Here is a 17,862-nt window from a genome sequence, read left to right as displayed (position 1 = left end):
CATAAAGCAGATAAACACAATCATGATGTGAAAATAGGCCCTGGGGTTTCCCCACCCCATAACCATATATAGCATTGTTTGATATCAACAAATATAGGTACATGTATTAACAAATAGAACATGAATATTATTTTGATGGTTTGGTTTGGTTTATTTTGTTTAACGTCCTATTAACAGCTAAGGTCATTTAAGGACGGCCTCCCGTGTGTGCGACATGTATGCGTGTAGCGAGTGCGTATGTGTGTTTTGGGAGGCTGCGGTATGTTCGTGTTAAGTCTCCTTGTGATAGGCCGGATCTTTTGATATTATTTTGATGTTTGGTCAAATCCAACCAGGTGAGCAATACAGGCCCTATGGGCCTCTTGTTTAATGTCTTACATTCAGTAATTACAATGTATTTTTTCTGGCTGTACTTTTAACATTTTATAATTGAAACTGTTAATATATCTAAAAATATAATGTGAGTTGTAGTTGAACGTTTTGCTTTGATGAAACAGTTGTGTATTCTGTCATTTCTAGATATTTCTTTGGTAAACTGGAGGTGTACGAGGAGGATGGGACGAGTATCATCATCAGACATTCCTGAAGTTTATAGACAATGGTACAAGGTAGCACATTGGGTTTGTTAATCATTATTGATAGTAGTTATGGACCTTTGTTTAGGTTTGTATGTAGTTACCATATATGGGCACAAGGAAGAGATATTGACCCAGGATTAAAATTTGATTTACCAAAACAAAAATCCTTAATTGATATTTATTATATAGAAAATTTATCTCCTTTTTTACATCAATAAAAACAGAAATTACATTCATTGAATCACCAATCTTAATTTGTTCAATCAAGTCAAAAGGAATGTGGACAAAACATCCAGTTATATATAATGCCCGTTCTATATCCTGTAGTGTTATAAGTTTTACCACAATTGACTCTGTGATTAAGATTATTGATTTGTCAATTAACAACTACTACTGGATCTTTAATTGATTAAGATTCTTCCATAACTAAATGTTACCTGTGATTATAATGATTGGTTTGTGTATTGCTTTTCTCTAAGTTATATTTTCTAATGCCAAACAAAACACTTTACCAAATTCAAAATTTACTTCATTCAGATAAACAGGATGTTCTCTCTCTCTTTGTGGAATTGAAATTGTGTTAAAATTGTGTACAAACTAGAGACATGCTCTGATGTTATATTGTATCTTAACGAGAAAACAAAACTGTTAAAGATGAATAAGTCTAAAGATTAGATGAACTTTTCAGGGCCGACCAGTCTTCCTAAAGCAAGTCTCATAGCTGTACCTGAATCCACACGTAGGAAGAGATCACGAATCATGACGAAATGGTACCAAACTTATCTAGACGTAAACGAGAGTAAGAAAGTAAGAATACGCAAATGGAAGGAACAAGAGCAGGTACTGATTTCAAACATGATTCTAGATTTTAGTTACAGTTCATTTAACAGGGCACTTATTCTAAAGTTGGTATTGTAAAAAAAACTTGAGAATTAAAGGTAAAATTTTACCAGCTTGGCAGGAGGGATAGTATGCCATGCTTTGTGTCTCCTTATAAATACAAATTAAACTTTGTTTAATGTCATTTATATATGTTCCACTTTATCATGTCATTTATATTATGGATTATTCCATTCGTAATTATTTCAAGTTTTTGTGCATCATATGGATGCTGACCATTTTAGAATTTGAAGGGAGGTGATTGGCTAAGGATGCAGAGTTAGTCTGCTTCTATTTATAGCTCCTATATATGTACAGGGCCTCTGGTCGCAGAGGTCAGAGGCCGCTGAGATATGGAGGAACAAGGTCTGTACACGTTTGTTTATTTTTATAATTAGTGTTTACTAATTATAGTTTAGCTGGAAGCTCTATATCTTTTCCCACCACCTCCCCTTCAATCCACCTAGATCCATGGGGCGTTTTGCATATCCCCATCTTAGACTTTATATTATGTAACAATGTATGTAAACATATTTTTGATGGGCGTTTTGCATATCCCCATCTTAGACTTGTTGTAACAATGTATGTACAATGTATATATACATTATTGATATCCTTACGTCGTTAATAAAACGGCCTTATTTCAATTCAATTTGGTGTTTGTTAATTTCAATTCAATTTGGTGTTTGTTAATTTATTATATGTTACAAGTCTAACAAGCTTGCCATGGGAATAGAGGAATCATCAATAAATATCTGTACATGTAAATTGAAGATCTTTAAATAAGGTGTCTAGACTACTCAATTCTCAAGAGGTCAAGGTCATAGTGATTTTTTTGGCCAAGGTCAGATTGAGGTGTTAACGTCACGGTCAGGGTCACAGTATTAGTTAAGGTCTTCATTATCAAGTTAGACAGTTGGCTGTATCATCAGTTGTGATAGAAGACAATTATCATGGATATCTATAACCAGGGAAATTATAGTGCTGTATTTTGTCCATCTTTAGTCGGCCTTCTGTATTTTATCTTGTCCTGGCTCTATACCTCCTACACTACTGAATTGTCTCAGAAACTTCATACTTTGGGTTCACCTACACTTTACTCCATGTACCAATAGTAGGGGTCACTTGACCCACATTTTGATCTTTCACATCCGCTGATACCGGACCATAGTTTTTTAGCTCACCTGGTCCGAAGGACCAAGGTAAGCTTATGCCATACTGTGGCGTCCGCCGTCTGTCGTCCGTCCGTCCGTCAACAATTGACTTCTTCTTCATAACCACTGATCAGAATTTGACCAAATTTTGTCAGAAGCATCCCTATGGGTAGGGGACTCAAAATTGTACAAATGATGGGGCTGACCCCCCAGGGGCCTGAGGGGCGGGGCCAAAAGGGGTCAATTTGGCTATATTGATATAAACGACTTCTTCTCTGAAACTGTGCAAAGGATATTGCCCCTATTTGCCTGGAAGCATCACTATGGGGTGGGGATTCAAAATTGTACAAATGGTATTGCTGACCCCCTAGGGGCCTGAGGGACGGGGCCAAACTGGGTCAATATAGATATATTGATATTAACAACTTCATCTCTGGAACCGAGCAATGGATATCACTCATATTTGCGTGTTAGCATCACTTTGGGGTGGGGATTCAAAATTGTACAAATGGTGGTGCTGACTCCCTAGGGGCCTGAGGGATGGGGCCAAATGTGGTCAATTGGGCTATATTGATATAATTGACTTCTTCTCTGAAACCGAACAAAGGATATGGCTCATATTTGCCTTGTAGCAACACTATGGGATGGAGATTCAAAATTGTACAAATGGTGTGGCTGACCTCCGGGGGGCCTGAGGGGCGGGGCCAAGAGGGGTCAATTTGGCTAAATTGATATGAACAACTTCTCCTCTGAAACTAAGCAATATATATTGCTCAATTTTGACTGTGGGAATCCCTTTGGGGTAGGGATTCAAAATTGTACAAATGGTGGGGTCTACCTCCCTGGGGGCTGAGGGGCGGGACCAAAAGGGGTCAATTCGGCTAAATTGATATGAACAACTTCTTCTCGGAAACTAAGCAATGGATATCGCTCATATTTGCCTGATAGCAACCCCTAGGGTAGGGATTCAAAATTGTACATACGACAGGGCTGACCCTAGGGGACCTAGCTAAGAAGCGGGGCCAAAAGGGGTTATTTTGGCAGAATTGATATAAACATCTTTTTCTCTGAAACTAAGCAATGGATATCTTTAATATGTGACTGGTAGCATTCCCTTGGGTTAAGGATTCAAAATTGTACAAATGATGGGGCCGAGTCCCCCTGGAGGCTGAGGGGCTTGGCCAAAAGGGGTCAATTTGGCTAAATTGATATGAACAACTTCTCTGAAACAGCTCATATTTGACTATTAGCATCCTATTGGGGTAGGGATTCAAAATTGTATAAAGGAAGGAGCTGACCCCCCAGGGGGCAGAGGGCAGGGTCAAAAGGGGTCAATTGGTCTAAACAAGATCTTCTCTGAAATTAAGCAATGGATATCACTCACATTTGTGTGGTAACATCCCTAAAACCAATGTACATGTACCCATATAAAATGCTTATGATATATATTGACATAGCAATACCAGCGACAAATATACTTAAGCATCATTTTTGTTTCATATCTCATGAAACCAGGTGAGCGATACAGGCCCTCTGGGCCTCTTGTTTCTTTCCATCTACCATGAGTTGTGAGATATCTTATATGCATATGAAGGTTGGATAAAAAAAATTGTTTTGGCCCTTTGGTGGGGATTTGGTTGGGTGGGGTCAGAAACATTGTAAATGACACCCCCTGTGTCCTCTTATCATATCTTCACACAATTTAGATGATAAAGTTAAGATTAATAGAATCTAACATGGGTCTGTTCCGTGAACAGGAATATATCAACCCAAGTTTAAGAGTTTGGCCAGTCAGCACGAGTCTTGCCGAGTGCTGACCAGTCAAACTCTTACATGAGGGTTGAGATACTCCTGTCAAGGGGGGGGGGGGATATGTTTTGGTAAGTGTATAAAAAGTATTTGGGTACTTTTTATGCCGTGCGTCATGTGTAAAAACAAAGGTTAATGGGACTTGTATTTTTCTCAACTATTAAAAGTTATAAACTTTAACATACATAATACATCACTAAAAGCCGCCGCTGTTAAACTTTTACTTTCAAAACACTACTCTTCCTGAACCCCAAATCAGATTACTACCAAATTTGGTGTAAAGCATCATTGAGGAAGGGCGTTCATATTTTTTTATAGAAGAGGCTGGTACGTGTGACCCATGGGGCCTGAGTGGTGAGGCCTCAAATGGGGAACTTTATTGTAATTTTGCTTTAAAACCCTACTGCTCCTAAACCTCTGAGTGGATTTCTACCAAATAGGTGTAAAACATCATTAGGGAGAGGGCAATCATACATTATATAAATGAGGCAGCTGTAACCCCACAAAGGAACGCATATCACACAGACACTCCTGTTAGATCCTCTATATATAACGGTTCAATTTTCAGATGACGTTTAAGGGCAATGGCCCTGTTGTTTAGAATTCCCAGATATATTTTAGTGTACAACGTACATATATATTTGTAATAATTTTTGACTTTCTCATAAAGGGGCTTGAAATACACAGTTTAGCAGATTATAAGTTATAAGTTGGTAGCTGAATTTAAAAAAAAATTGTAATTGGTTATTATCATTTAAATTGAAAGCATTTTAAAGCAACTCTTGCAGAGAATGTCTGTTAAAAAAATATATGTGATGAGAAACAGAAAAGTTGGTAGATTTAATATGTACCTTCTTGTTTTACTTTAGGTTATCAGAAAGAATTGAGGAAAGGGGAGGAGGATTCTGAGAAGAAAGCTGCTGGTTAACCACACAGTCACACAAAGTATAAACAATAGCCTGCTAACTGTATGATAACTACACCATAGCATACAGATACTGTAAGGTTTAGTTTTTACTGACACTTCATTCTTCACCAGTGGACTTTCCCTTAACTGTGTAAGGGAGATAATCCACTGTATCATATGGTAGTTTTATGTAGTTTGACAGGTGAAATTTGACTTTATTTATTTTTCATGCAGCATTTTTTTTATATGAACAATAATCTGTTCAGAACCATGATTAGATTAATACAATCTAGTATCTTGATAGAGAGTCATCCTAATTTATTATAAGTAGTCTGTCAGCAATTCCATTCTAGGACACATCTCAAAAACAGTAAGGGTAGATGTTTTCAAACTTCAAATGCTTTTAGACTTATTGATACAGAAATGTGAAATATGGGTTTGTTTTCAAGATCAAGGTTACTGTTGTGATAAATAGAATATGTTGCCTTTCTAATCTATTTTGTATTTGTTCTAATATGTGTCCAGTCTCTAATAAAGGTCTCACACAACAAATTATTTCACTATATGTTATTACCAAGGACTCAATCCCCTCAATTGCTCATTTAAAGTTCAAATGATGTGAAATCTATATCAAATGAAAGTTTGAAGATTTCACTACCTGAAAAATAATGTAAATGGCATATAAGAGCACACCAATACATTGTACATGTACTTGGAAGACAGTAACCCTGATCATGGTTTTGACCAAAACACCTCAAACTCCAGGATCTGTGGGGTATTTGCAGAAATACACCTGTAATCAAATTTGGGTCAGAATAAAACAAGGTAACGAAGTTGACCAAGCATCAAGGTTGCATGGTTATAGCTAAGTCAAATCACCAGGTCAAGGTCAAATTTTTTACCTTTTCACTGATAAACATTTTGTTATAACAATATAAAATGAGTCATCTGATCTTTCAAGGTGGGGCTGCGGTGGCCGAGTGGTTAAGGTGTCCCGACACTTTATCACTAGCCCTCCACCACTGGGTTGCGAGTTCGAAACCAACGTGGGGCAGTTGCCAGGTACTGACCGTAGGCCGGTGGTTTTTTCCGGGTACTCTGGCTGTCCTCCACCTCCAAAACCTGGCACGTCCTTAAATGACCCTGGCTGTTAATAGGACGTTAAACAAAAACAAACAAAAATCTTTCAAGGTTACTGGGTCAAAGGTCAAGGCCAAATTTTGTAACTTTATTTTCGCTTATGAACATTTTGTTATGACTAGTGCTGCAACGATACGCTTCCCTCACGATACGATACGTATCACGATACTTGTCTCATGGTATGGTACATATCACTGTACATTTACAGAGTGCCCCATTAGTTAATTTATTCTGTCTGAAAATTGGAGGGATACAAACATAAATCCAGGGGTACTATCACGAATTCACTAATTAGGTTACTAGTATTTGTACAAATTTAGCCATCACATTACAGCTGTAATTATAAAAAATGTTAATGAAGTTTAATTAAAATAAAATACTCTTAGAAGCTTTGACATGTTTATTATTATCAGAGACCTATATACTATTAGTACACTTGACACATTGGGTTAATATATGTTTTACATTTTTTCTTAATTGTTTTCTTCTTAAATCATCTAATTTAAATCTTGAATTATTTTGTTTTCAATTAGAATTCTATTCGATTTCCGATTGATCTGGGCCTGTTTGTTTATGAGAACAAACTGGTCCGTCAGTATTCAAATGTAATATTTCAAACATAATACTGATAGTAACATTAGGCCTATCTTAAAGGACTTGCAAATACATGTTAATACTACTCCTTTAACATAACAGGCCGCTGGTGGGCTCTTTTCCTATCTGATATGATTTTTTCCGACGGCGACACATGCCTAAGAAGTCTTTGTCTCTGGTCAAGGGTCGTCTGAAAGAAAAATTCCTATATATATATAAAATTTTAAATGAGCGATACAAATCACCGCGCTGCGAGATCAAAATACTGTGAACCGAACCGTGCCATTTATACCACGATATACCATACCACGGATTACCGCTGCAGCACTAGTTATGACATCGTGAAATTTTTTCAGAATTCAAAAGGAGTCAATTGGCAAAGATAAATTCACTTGGTCTGATTATTGGTTCCATATCTCAAGGATTGATGATTATGGGAGATAAATAGCCATATGAGGGGGCCCTTGTTAACCTGTCAGCATTCTCATTATCACTTTATTTGGAGAAGTACCGAATGGATCAAATCCAATACAGTAGGCAAGATGTTATCTATGTAAACCAAAGATCTGTAGATTAATGACTAATTGTTTTGTCATTCCGGTGTCATTAATTTGCGCAAAGGCAAGAAAATCAGGGTCTCAGATCTCTGGGCTTTTAACTGTACAATAAAAATCCTCTCATCTGTCTGTCCAGATTTTGACGTTAGCATTATTGCTTCAAGGTCACCAGATCCATAGGTCAAGTGTTCAAAAATCAAGGTAATATTTTTGTCTCTGAATTAGTTTGTTATGACATTATGTAATTGAAAAGATAAAGATCTTCAGGTGAGAAGTCAATGTCGCATTTATGCACCTTTTCATTATTTTCTTTTAATTTGCCCCATTTGTGTTTTGCCATATGTAACTGGGGCATAACCTATGACATGGTATAATGAAGCTTTTAAGGTTACGTACATGGGAGGCCAAGGTGGTGTGTCATGAACCACTTTAGGGATACATAGTTGGGAGGCCAAGACAGTGTGTCATGAACCACTTTAGGGATACATAGTTGGGAGGCCAAGACAGTGTGTCATGAACCACTTTAGGGATACATAGTTGGGAGGCCCATGTGCCTCTTGTTTGGTAAGAGGTCAGTTATAGAACTGTTTAAAAATATTTGAATCAAATTAAACCTATACTTACAGTAGTATCCTTTATTTTCATTTTGAAAGTTTTTTGGAGCAATTTTGAAAAGTGCTAATGCCTGCTTCATTGTTATACAGTGTGGTTTTAATAATAATAATAATTTTCATTTTTATGACAATATTCCAGATATTTGAATTACCGGTAAGAATAAAAAAATAAAACTTCTTTATTGGTAACCTGTCAGGTTCTGGTGCCCAGAGAATTCGGCTGTATTTCTGTCAGGTGTGGTAACTAATGAGTTTACCGAGGAGCAACACCCCTATAACTTGAACAGATGAGTTACGAGATACGAGGCAGACCACACCCGCTGGGAAAGCAATGTGTGTATTTCTTATTTCTGAGCCCCATCATCAGGTGGTGAAGGGTTGTTCACTCGTCTTCATCTGTGGTCTGTAATCCAAATTATCTCTATTCCTTTAAGGGGCCATGATAGCTCCGTCAGTATCACTGTCAGGTTTATGTTTCTTGGAAAGCTTGGGCCGGTCTGTGCTGTCATGGTTGTGTCCCTTTATAATTTACCTGAATTGCTCTGGATGATATGGGACAGGTCTCCTATATGTTGTTTTAGTGAGGTAGTCACCAGCTACTACAAGGAGACCCCACCTCAAAATGATCCTGGTTGTTTATGAAGAGATAAATGGAGCATATTACCATGATGCTCTAAATTAGTTTTGTGCCAACTGAAGATTCGATATGATTACATTGTCATAGTTTGTTTACTCCAGTCTGTTAAAATGTCAGTGTGCAAAAAATGTGCATTTATACGATGTATACAATATGCATGAAATTAACTTACTGATGGACCTACATGTGAATCTCGAGTCCTGTATTGATCAAATTTTGATGGGACAGAATTTCTGGAAATAGTTTAATTTAACATTTTGGGACTCATGTGGTTGTTACTACCTGAAATTTGACTGAACACCAGTTATTTGATTTTACAGGAAAATTGGCATATAATGATATTACAATAGAAAGAAATCAAACTTAATAATTACTAAAATCACTGTTGAATTCCATTCTTGCTGTTTCCATGAGATGTTGTTTTATGAGAGACATAAATCTGTAAATATTTTTAGCAGCTTTGATTTGATAGATAGTGAAACACCGCAGGCTTGGATGCATTTAGATACTGAGAATGAGAGTAAATGTGATTAGTCAGATTGGCTCGATATTGATAACCAGGTACATAGCAATCTAAGGGAGACAACTCCTCGGTAAACTAGAGTAGATAGGAAAATCAAACCTGCAGCCAGATTCCCTCCTTAAAAAAATGTGTGAAATATTAAATGTGGAGACAAATTATACATTTAAAATTCATATTGTGTTTATGATATTCCAGTTACGAGTGTTGTGGTTAAAGTGAAGCGTGAAAGTACTAATGATAAATATTCTTCTGTCATGAATATGTTCACTTCACTTGATAGTTGAGGTACAATTGTGATTGTGGGCCACACCTCGAAAATGAAATGAACTGAGATGTTTTCTTCTTTTACTCAACAGCTACCATGGATGTACTGGACCTGTTTGTGTCACCCTTGGAGCGGGAGTACTTTGACGAAGACATCCGTCCTGACTGGATCAAGGGTATGAGATGTCCAGTGTTGGCATGTACTGGATCTGATTGTGCCACCCCAGAAGTACATTTGACATCCATCACTTACTTCTCTGGGCAATGTGTTTTCCGCTCGAACCGCCGAAATCAACTTACCCTTGGTAAGTGTCATCACAGTCAGAGGCACCATCTATCTGCAGAGGAAGGGAGTTTCCATCATAAGTGTACGGTACAACACAAAATTCATAGACCCAAGGGGTAAACTTATGCCCATATTAAGGGTTTCAGTATGGCCGTACTTAGGGAGGAGGCCAGTGTCTGTCGTCGAGTGGAATCAACTATGGGTGTATACTCACCTCGCGGACATTACTGTGGGACTGCGGGAAACCTATCAGCTGATGGAGTTTGATTTGTGTTAATGTATTTGAGGAGTAATTCCTATTTATTCTGTTTGTTATGAAACTGATTCATGAACTTGTTTTGTTTAGTATAATGATTTCAGTCCTTACTAAATGTATATTTATCTGAATGAATTCATGAATATAATTCTGGTGATTATTTTGATCAATATTATTATACAGTATGCATTAATATTTTTTATCATCATCTGTATTTTTGGCACATTATTGGATTGTGAAGCAAGTACCAACTGAGAATTTTTGTGTTCATTTTACTTTTAAGATTATATTGTATCTTTTAAAGAGTTACCAAACTGTTGCAGTTTAGTGATTGCTCTAATTTGCCAGAGTTTTTCCTATATAAAAGTTGTTTGGATTTATCTTCAAACAATGAAAAATTGTTTTGTCATGGGAACCATATAATGTGTTGAAAATGTTTGGTGTTTATATTTGGATACAACTGTATGATTAGAATTTTGACGGTTGGAATCAAATGAATTGTATATATATATATATATGTCACCCATAAAATCATTTCAACGACAGAATGCCCTTTAACTAAGAATGGAGAGAAAATTACGTCCTTGCATGGCCCTCTCATTGAAAGGCGGATTGTGCAGATTTAAGATTTTTTTTCGTAGCCATTGGACAGCCAGATTGTGGAAAATATCATTTATAATTTCATTCAGAGATTAATTCATCGAGAAAGTTGTATGAGTTCTTAATTAGTAAGGGGAAGTCTAATTTTACATTATTCTTTTGTGAATTAGATGAAATTGTATTTTAATTTTGATACTCCATAGATTTGACTGATCCGGCATGGGGCATGTAAAGGCAGTGACCACCAAACTGAAATGGAAATTAACTAATCCATACGCCAGGAACAGGGCTGAAACGACAAGGATTGCACCTGCAGTACAGCAGACAGGATCCTTGGTGAGGCCCATGCTTGGACCATCGGATATTTCACCATTGCAGCTGGCACTGACCCCAAGGTAGTCACACACAGAACAGATGGCAACACTATTTCAGCAGATCTGTTTGGCAAGTTCATTGATATGTCTGTTTCCAGTGTTCTTAGTAACAGAACAAAAAATGTCAATGGTGAACTTATTGACTTGGGGAGTTTTACTAGACAGTACCTTGACATCTTGTGAAGATAAGACATTCAAGAGGTTATACAATGTATCTAGGGGAAGGTGACGAATTGCTAAGTTAAAGCTTAAAGCCGAAGCTAAGCCTACTAGGAAGATAAAAACTATATCTGAGAGGACAGATGTTCAAGGTGGATATTTTTACCAGTCATAATCAATTTGAAAAATAAGTTGCCTGGCCTAGCTGTCTTAAATTAAAAACGAGAAACTTTCAATTCTTTAGATCAGGTAATATCTGTCTGTAACTTTTTCGACTGTCTTCTGATCATTGACTGCAACCTTTGAAAGATTGAACCAAATTGAAAATTTACACAATCATTTTAGTGGCCATGCAGAAGCCTTATAGGTCAATAACTGGTCACCAATGGTTAATTTAAGGCACCATGGACACTAAAATAGGTGCCACTTTGAGCCCTATTAATAGCATGTTGATATGTAGGGGTACCAAGTATGGCTAACCTTGACCTTCATTCAAGGTCACAGCTACGGTCAAATATGTTAAAATATTTAATCGATATCTTGATAACCAAGAGGCCCAGAGACCTGATATTGGGTCTGTTGCATGCTGGGATGAAGTGGTACAAAGTTTATTTAGAGGAATGTCCTTGGCCTACATTCAAGGTCACAGGGTTCAAACATGCTTTTAAGAGCTTTTAATGACTTCTTCTCAATAACCAAGCGGCCCATACAATGTTTGTTCAAAATGAATAACCTTGGCCTCTAGGTCACAGGAGTTAGATATGGTAAAATCAAAGAATTATATATATAACACCTCAAGTGACCGTTAGGGCCCATTGGCCTCTTGTAATGGTATTTTGGTTGAAATGTTTAGATGTAATGTTGACATATCTGATATTTTTTTGAAGTATATATGTCAGAATATACTTATTTTTCTGTACTGTGCAAAATGACCAGGTATTTCCCAAAATAGCACTGGTGGTGCATGTAACCATCCGGTATTCCAACATGGAGACTGTCATATCTTTAAAAGGTTTAAACATGTCAAATGTTGGGTTTTAAATTGTGTAGCAGGTTTGTATCTACAACTTGATTCAGCCATTCCTAATGAATCAAACTTTTGTCCAGGAGTCCATCCCATTATTTGGCCAAGTTAGACGATCCTGATCATGAGGGACACACATACCAGTCCCATGGTCAGAAGCTCTTCCATCAGATGAAACACCAGGAATAACAGACAAAGCTGTACCATCAACATGGCTGTACTGTAAGTGCTACATTAGGCCATGGTGATGTACACAGTACTGAAAGTGACATGTCAAGGTTTGGAGGGTGAAAGGTCAAAGCTTTGAGGGTCAGATATCAAGGTTAAATTGCAGGCTAAAAAGGCAATGTTTGGAGAGTGAAAGGTCAAGGTTTGAAGACTGATCTTTAAATTGATTAAGATTTTTCTTGAGCCTTAATCTATTAATAGTTATCAACATGATAAATGTTCTCTCTTTATAAAAATAATAATGATAATTCATTTTCCAAGGAAAAACAGAACAATCCGAGAAAATTCTATAGTATCAAAAATGACACTGCAATTGTTATGATAGAGAAAATCTGTTTAGTTTTGTCCAGGAATCCATCCCCTTATTTGACCTAGTTAAACAATCCTGATTCTGAGGCCCTCAATCCAGTCCCCATGGTCAGAAGCTCTTCCATCAGGTGAAACACCAGGAATAACAGACAAAGCTGTACCATCAAAAGATGACTGTACTGTAAGTGGTACATTAGGCCATGGTGATGTACACAATACTGAGAGTGACATGTCAAGGTTTGGAGGGTGAAAGGTCAAAGCTTTGAGGGTCAGATATCAAGGTTAAATTGCAGGCTGAAAAGGCAATGTTTGGAGAGTGAAAGGTCAAGGTTTGAAGACTGAAAGATCAAAGTTTTGAGGGCTAAAGGTAATAATTAAGGTTTGAAGGGACAAAAGGAAAGGTTCATGATTGCAGTGTGACAGGTCAAGGTTTGGAGACCAAAAGGTCAAAATTTAGAGGGTCGAAGGTCAAGTCTTGGAGGGACAGAAGTAAGGGTTCGTATGGTGAAAGGTCAAGGTTTGGAGACTGAAAGGTCAAGGTTTGGAGCGTTAAAGGTAATAATTAAGGCTTGGAGGGACAAAAGGAAAGGTTCATGATTGCAGTGGGACAGGTCAAGGTTTGGAGACCAAAAGGTCAAAGTTTAGAGGGTTGAAGGTCAAGTCTTGGAGGGACAGAAGTAAGGGTTGTATGGTGAAAGGTCAAGGTTTGGAGACTGAAAGGTCAAGTTTTGGAGGGTGAGATGTTACAGGGTTTTGAGGTATATTTCAGCAGCAGTAGTAATAAAGTGAAGTTCATCTGATATAAACCTTCATCATGTAAATTATAACCATACAATGTTGTTATTTTTTTGGTATATCATTAAGACCCTTTTGTATGAAAGTAAAGTAAAATAATTCTGTTAAATTAGCATTAGACAGCAAAATTTCATCTGTGGTTATTAACAGATAAAACTGGGCCACAATATTGTACAATGGTTACCTTCATTTTACCTACAGTGTTGCAGATAATGTCCTGTCACAAACTTTAAATGCCACACCTACAACTGTATTTCAGATGATAGTCACAGATTTGACACAACTGCAGCAAAAACAGGTCAGCATGTTAGCAAAACTGGATGAATACAAATGTAGACACCTGGATCTTGGTCACAGACTTCTACAGGTGAGATAATTAGGTCACAGACTTTGACAGGTGAGATAATTAGGTCACAGACTTGGACAGGTGAGATAATTAGGTCACAGACTTGGACAGGTGAGATAATTAGGCCACAGACTTGGACAGGTGAGATAATTAGGTCACAGACTTCTACAGGTGAATAATTTGGTCATAGACTTGGTCAGGTGAGATAATGCGGTCATGGACTTGGACAGGTGAGATAATTTGGTCATGGACTTCTACAGGTGAGATAATTTGGTCATAGACTTCTACAGGTGAGAAAATTAGGTCACAGACTTGGACAGGTGAGATACTTGGACAGGTGAGATACTTGGACAGGTGAAATAATATGGTCATGGACTTGGACAGGTGAGATAATTTTGTCATGGACTTCTACAGGTGAGAGAATTAGATCAATGACAGGTGAAATAAAACTTACCTAACACCTGTCTTGATGGGATGATTGAAGGGAGATAACTCACCTTTTTCATATAAATGTGGGCATTATTTATAAGCATGATACTCGTTGATTAGTGTTAATTAAATAGTTATTTGATTTCATATAACAAACCCAAAGTAACTAATTGGGAATTTAACAATCTCTATAAACTGAAGCCTGGTTTATTTTACCCAGTTTATTATCCCTCGTATCCATGGAAACTATATGGAGAAAGTGTTGGAATTTTTTGGAGAAAGTATTCATTTACACAATAATATATGTAGTTTAATCATAAGTTAAAACTATGTGTTTATTTTTGATAGATTGCGTGTAGAACAGAGCTAATGATATATATTCTGAACGATCTACTTGGAAAATTTCATCTCCTGGACACAAAAAACTTCCTAAAAACAAGAACAACATTCTACCACAGCTGCTGTCTGTTACAGGTCATGATTGAAGATGTCTACCCAAAGACTGGGTTCACTTAGGAACAGCACAAACTATACTTGGACAACACCCCTTCAGGTATATGTGATTATACCCCCTGCAACAAAGTTGGGGGGGGGGGGGATATACTGGAATCAGCTTGTCCCTCTGTCCGTAGGCAAACTGTGTCCGGCATTCGCTCAGTTTTCACCAGATCTTTCTGAAATTTTGTGACAATGATCAGAACAATATATTTGGAAACTCAAATTGTGGTAGTTCCAATTTCGGATTTTTTTGGTGAAACCACTAGGTTTGTGGTTTCCATTATATTTACACAATAATTTGTGTGTAGTTTATATAAGACTGAGTGAATGACCAAGATGATGTAGTGAATTATTGTCATTTTTAGCCCACCATCATCAGATGGTGGGCTATTCAAATCGCCCTGCGTCCGTGGTCCGTGGTCCGTCCGTCCGTCCGTCCGTCCGTAAACAATTTTTGTTTTTAATATCGCTATTTCTCAGAAAGTACTGAAGGGATCTTTCTCAAATTTCATATGTAGGCTCCCCTTGGTGCCTAGTTATGCATATTGCGTTTTGAGACCAATCGGAAAACAACATGGCCGACAGGCAGCCATCTTGAATTTTTAGCCCACCATCATCAGATGGTGGGCTATTCAAATCGCCCTGCGTCCGTGGTCCGTGGTCCGTGGTCCGTCCGTCCGTCCCTCCGTCCGTCCGTCCGTAAACAATTCTTGTTATCGCTAATCCTCAGAATGTACTGAAGGGATCTTTCTCAAATTTCATATGTAGGTTCCCCTTGGTGCCTAGTTATGCATATTGCATTTTGAGACCAATCGGAAAACAACATGGCCGACAGGCAGCCATCTTGGATTTTGACAATTGAAGTTTGTTATCGCTATTTCTGAGAAAGTACTGAAGGGATCTTTCTCAAATTTCATATGTAGGTTCCCCTTGGAGTCTAGTTATGCATATTGCATTTTGAGACCAATCGGAAAACAACATGGCCGACAGGCAGCCATCTTGGATTTTGACAATTGAAGTTTGTTATCGCTATTTCGAGAAGTACTAGGTTTCATTAGAGAAAGTACTGAAGGGATCGTTCTCAAATTTCATATGTAGGTTCCTCTTGGTTCCTAGTTATGCATATTGCATTTTGAGACCAATCGGAAAACAACATGGCCGACAGGCAGCCATCTTGGATTTTGACAATTGAAGTTTGTTATCGCTATTTCTGAGAAAGTACTGAAGGGATCTTTCTCAAATCTCATATGTAGGTTCCTCTTGGTTCCTAGTTATGCATATTGCATTTTGAGACCAATCGGAAAACAACATGGCCGACAGGCAGCCATCTTGGATTTTGACAATTGAAGTTTGTTATCGCTATTTCTCATGAAATAATGAAGGGATCTTTCTCAAATTTCATACACATGTTCCCCTTGGTGCTTAGTTATGCATATTGCATTTTGAGACCAATCGGAAAACAACATGGCCGACAGGCAGCCATCTTGGATTTTGACAATTGAAGTTTGTTATCGCTATTTCTGAGAAAGTACTGAAGGGATCTTTCTCAAATTTCATATGTAGGTTCCCCTTGGTTCTTAGTTATGCATATTGCATTTTGAGACCAATCGGAAAACAAAATGGCCGACAGGCAGCCATCTTGGATTTTGACAATTGAAGTTTGTTATCGCTATTTCTGAGAAAGTACTGAAGGGATCTTTCTCAAATTTCATATGTAGGTTCCCCTCAGTGCCTAGTTTTGCATATTGGGACCAATCGGCAAACAGCATATGGCCGACAGACAGCCATTATCGCTAAATCTTAAATTTTATATATAGGTTCCCCTTGTTTGAAAAGTACTAGCTATAGAGGGCTGTTTCTGAATTTACACAGATTAGTAAGACTTAGAGGAAGGGAAAAGTAGAGAAAAGATCAATCTGACATGGAACCTATGAAGATCATTCAATGGTGGGCGCCAAGATCCCTCTGGTTACAATTGAAGTTTGTTATCGCTATTTCTGAGAAAGTGCTGAAGGGATCTTTCTCAAATTTCATAAGTAGGTTTCCCTTGGTGCCTAGTTATGCATATTGTGATTTGAGACCAATCAGAAAACAACATGGCCGACAGGCAGCCATCTTGGATTTTGACAATTGAAGTTTGTTATTACTATTTCTGAGAAAGTACTGAATGGATCTTTCTGAAATTTCATATGTAGGTTTCCCTTGGTGCCTAGTTATGCATATTGCGTTTTGAGACCAATCTGAAAACAACATGGCCGACAGGCAGCCATCTTGGATTTTGACAATTGAAGTTTGTTATCGCTATTTCTGAGAAAGCACTGAATGGATCTTTCTCAAATTTCATAAGTACGTTCCCCTTGGTGCCAAGGTATGCATATTGTGATTTGAGACCAATCAGAAAACAACATGGCCGACAGGCAGCCATCTTGGATTTTGACAATTGAAGTTGGTTATCACTATTTCTGAGAAAGTACTGAATGGATCTTTCTGAAATTTCATATGTAGGTTTCCCTTGGTGCCTAGTTATGCATATTGCGTTTTGAGACCAATCTGAAAACAACATGGCCGACAGGTAGCCATCTTGGATTTTGACAATTGAAGTTTGTTATTGCTATTTCTGAGAAAGCACTGAAGGGATCTTTCTCAAATTTCATAAGTAGGTTCCCCTTGGTGCTTAGTTATGCATATTGTGATTTGAGACCAATCAGAAAACAACATGGCCGACAGGCAGCCATCTTGGATTTTGACAATTGAAGTTTGTTATCACTATTTCTGAGAAAGTACTGAATGGATCTTTCTGAAATTTCATATGTAGGTTTCCCTTGGTGCCTAGTTATGCATATTGCGTTTTGAGACCAATCTGAAAACAACATGGCCGACAGGCAGCCATCTTGGATTTTGA

The 17,862-nt window shown here is 37.6% G+C and overlaps 1 long non-coding RNA gene across 12 annotated transcripts in view; it reads left to right on the top strand.

Annotated features, from left to right (window-relative positions):
• LOC117321207 overlaps positions 1 to 17,862 on the top strand; it is a 34,267-nt gene that overhangs the window by 9,950 nt on the left and 6,455 nt on the right. For 3 of the 12 annotated variants that reach the window (XR_004531243.1, XR_004531236.1, XR_004531238.1), the window contains exons 2-10: positions 520 to 608; positions 1,267 to 1,418; positions 5,290 to 5,420; positions 8,430 to 8,565; positions 9,749 to 9,961; positions 11,002 to 12,577; positions 12,924 to 13,073; positions 13,947 to 14,054; positions 14,937 to 15,015. This is a non-coding gene — a long non-coding RNA (uncharacterized LOC117321207). The other 9 variants (XR_004531239.1, XR_004531237.1, XR_004531241.1 and 6 more) reach the window with 9 other exon arrangements.

This window comes from Pecten maximus, unplaced genomic scaffold (assembly GCF_902652985.1).
Source record: "Pecten maximus unplaced genomic scaffold, xPecMax1.1, whole genome shotgun sequence".
NCBI lineage: Eukaryota > Metazoa > Mollusca > Bivalvia > Pectinida > Pectinidae > Pecten > Pecten maximus.
The sequence above is the reverse complement of the archived record's forward strand: the minus strand, read 5'-3'. Positions and strand labels throughout refer to the sequence as shown.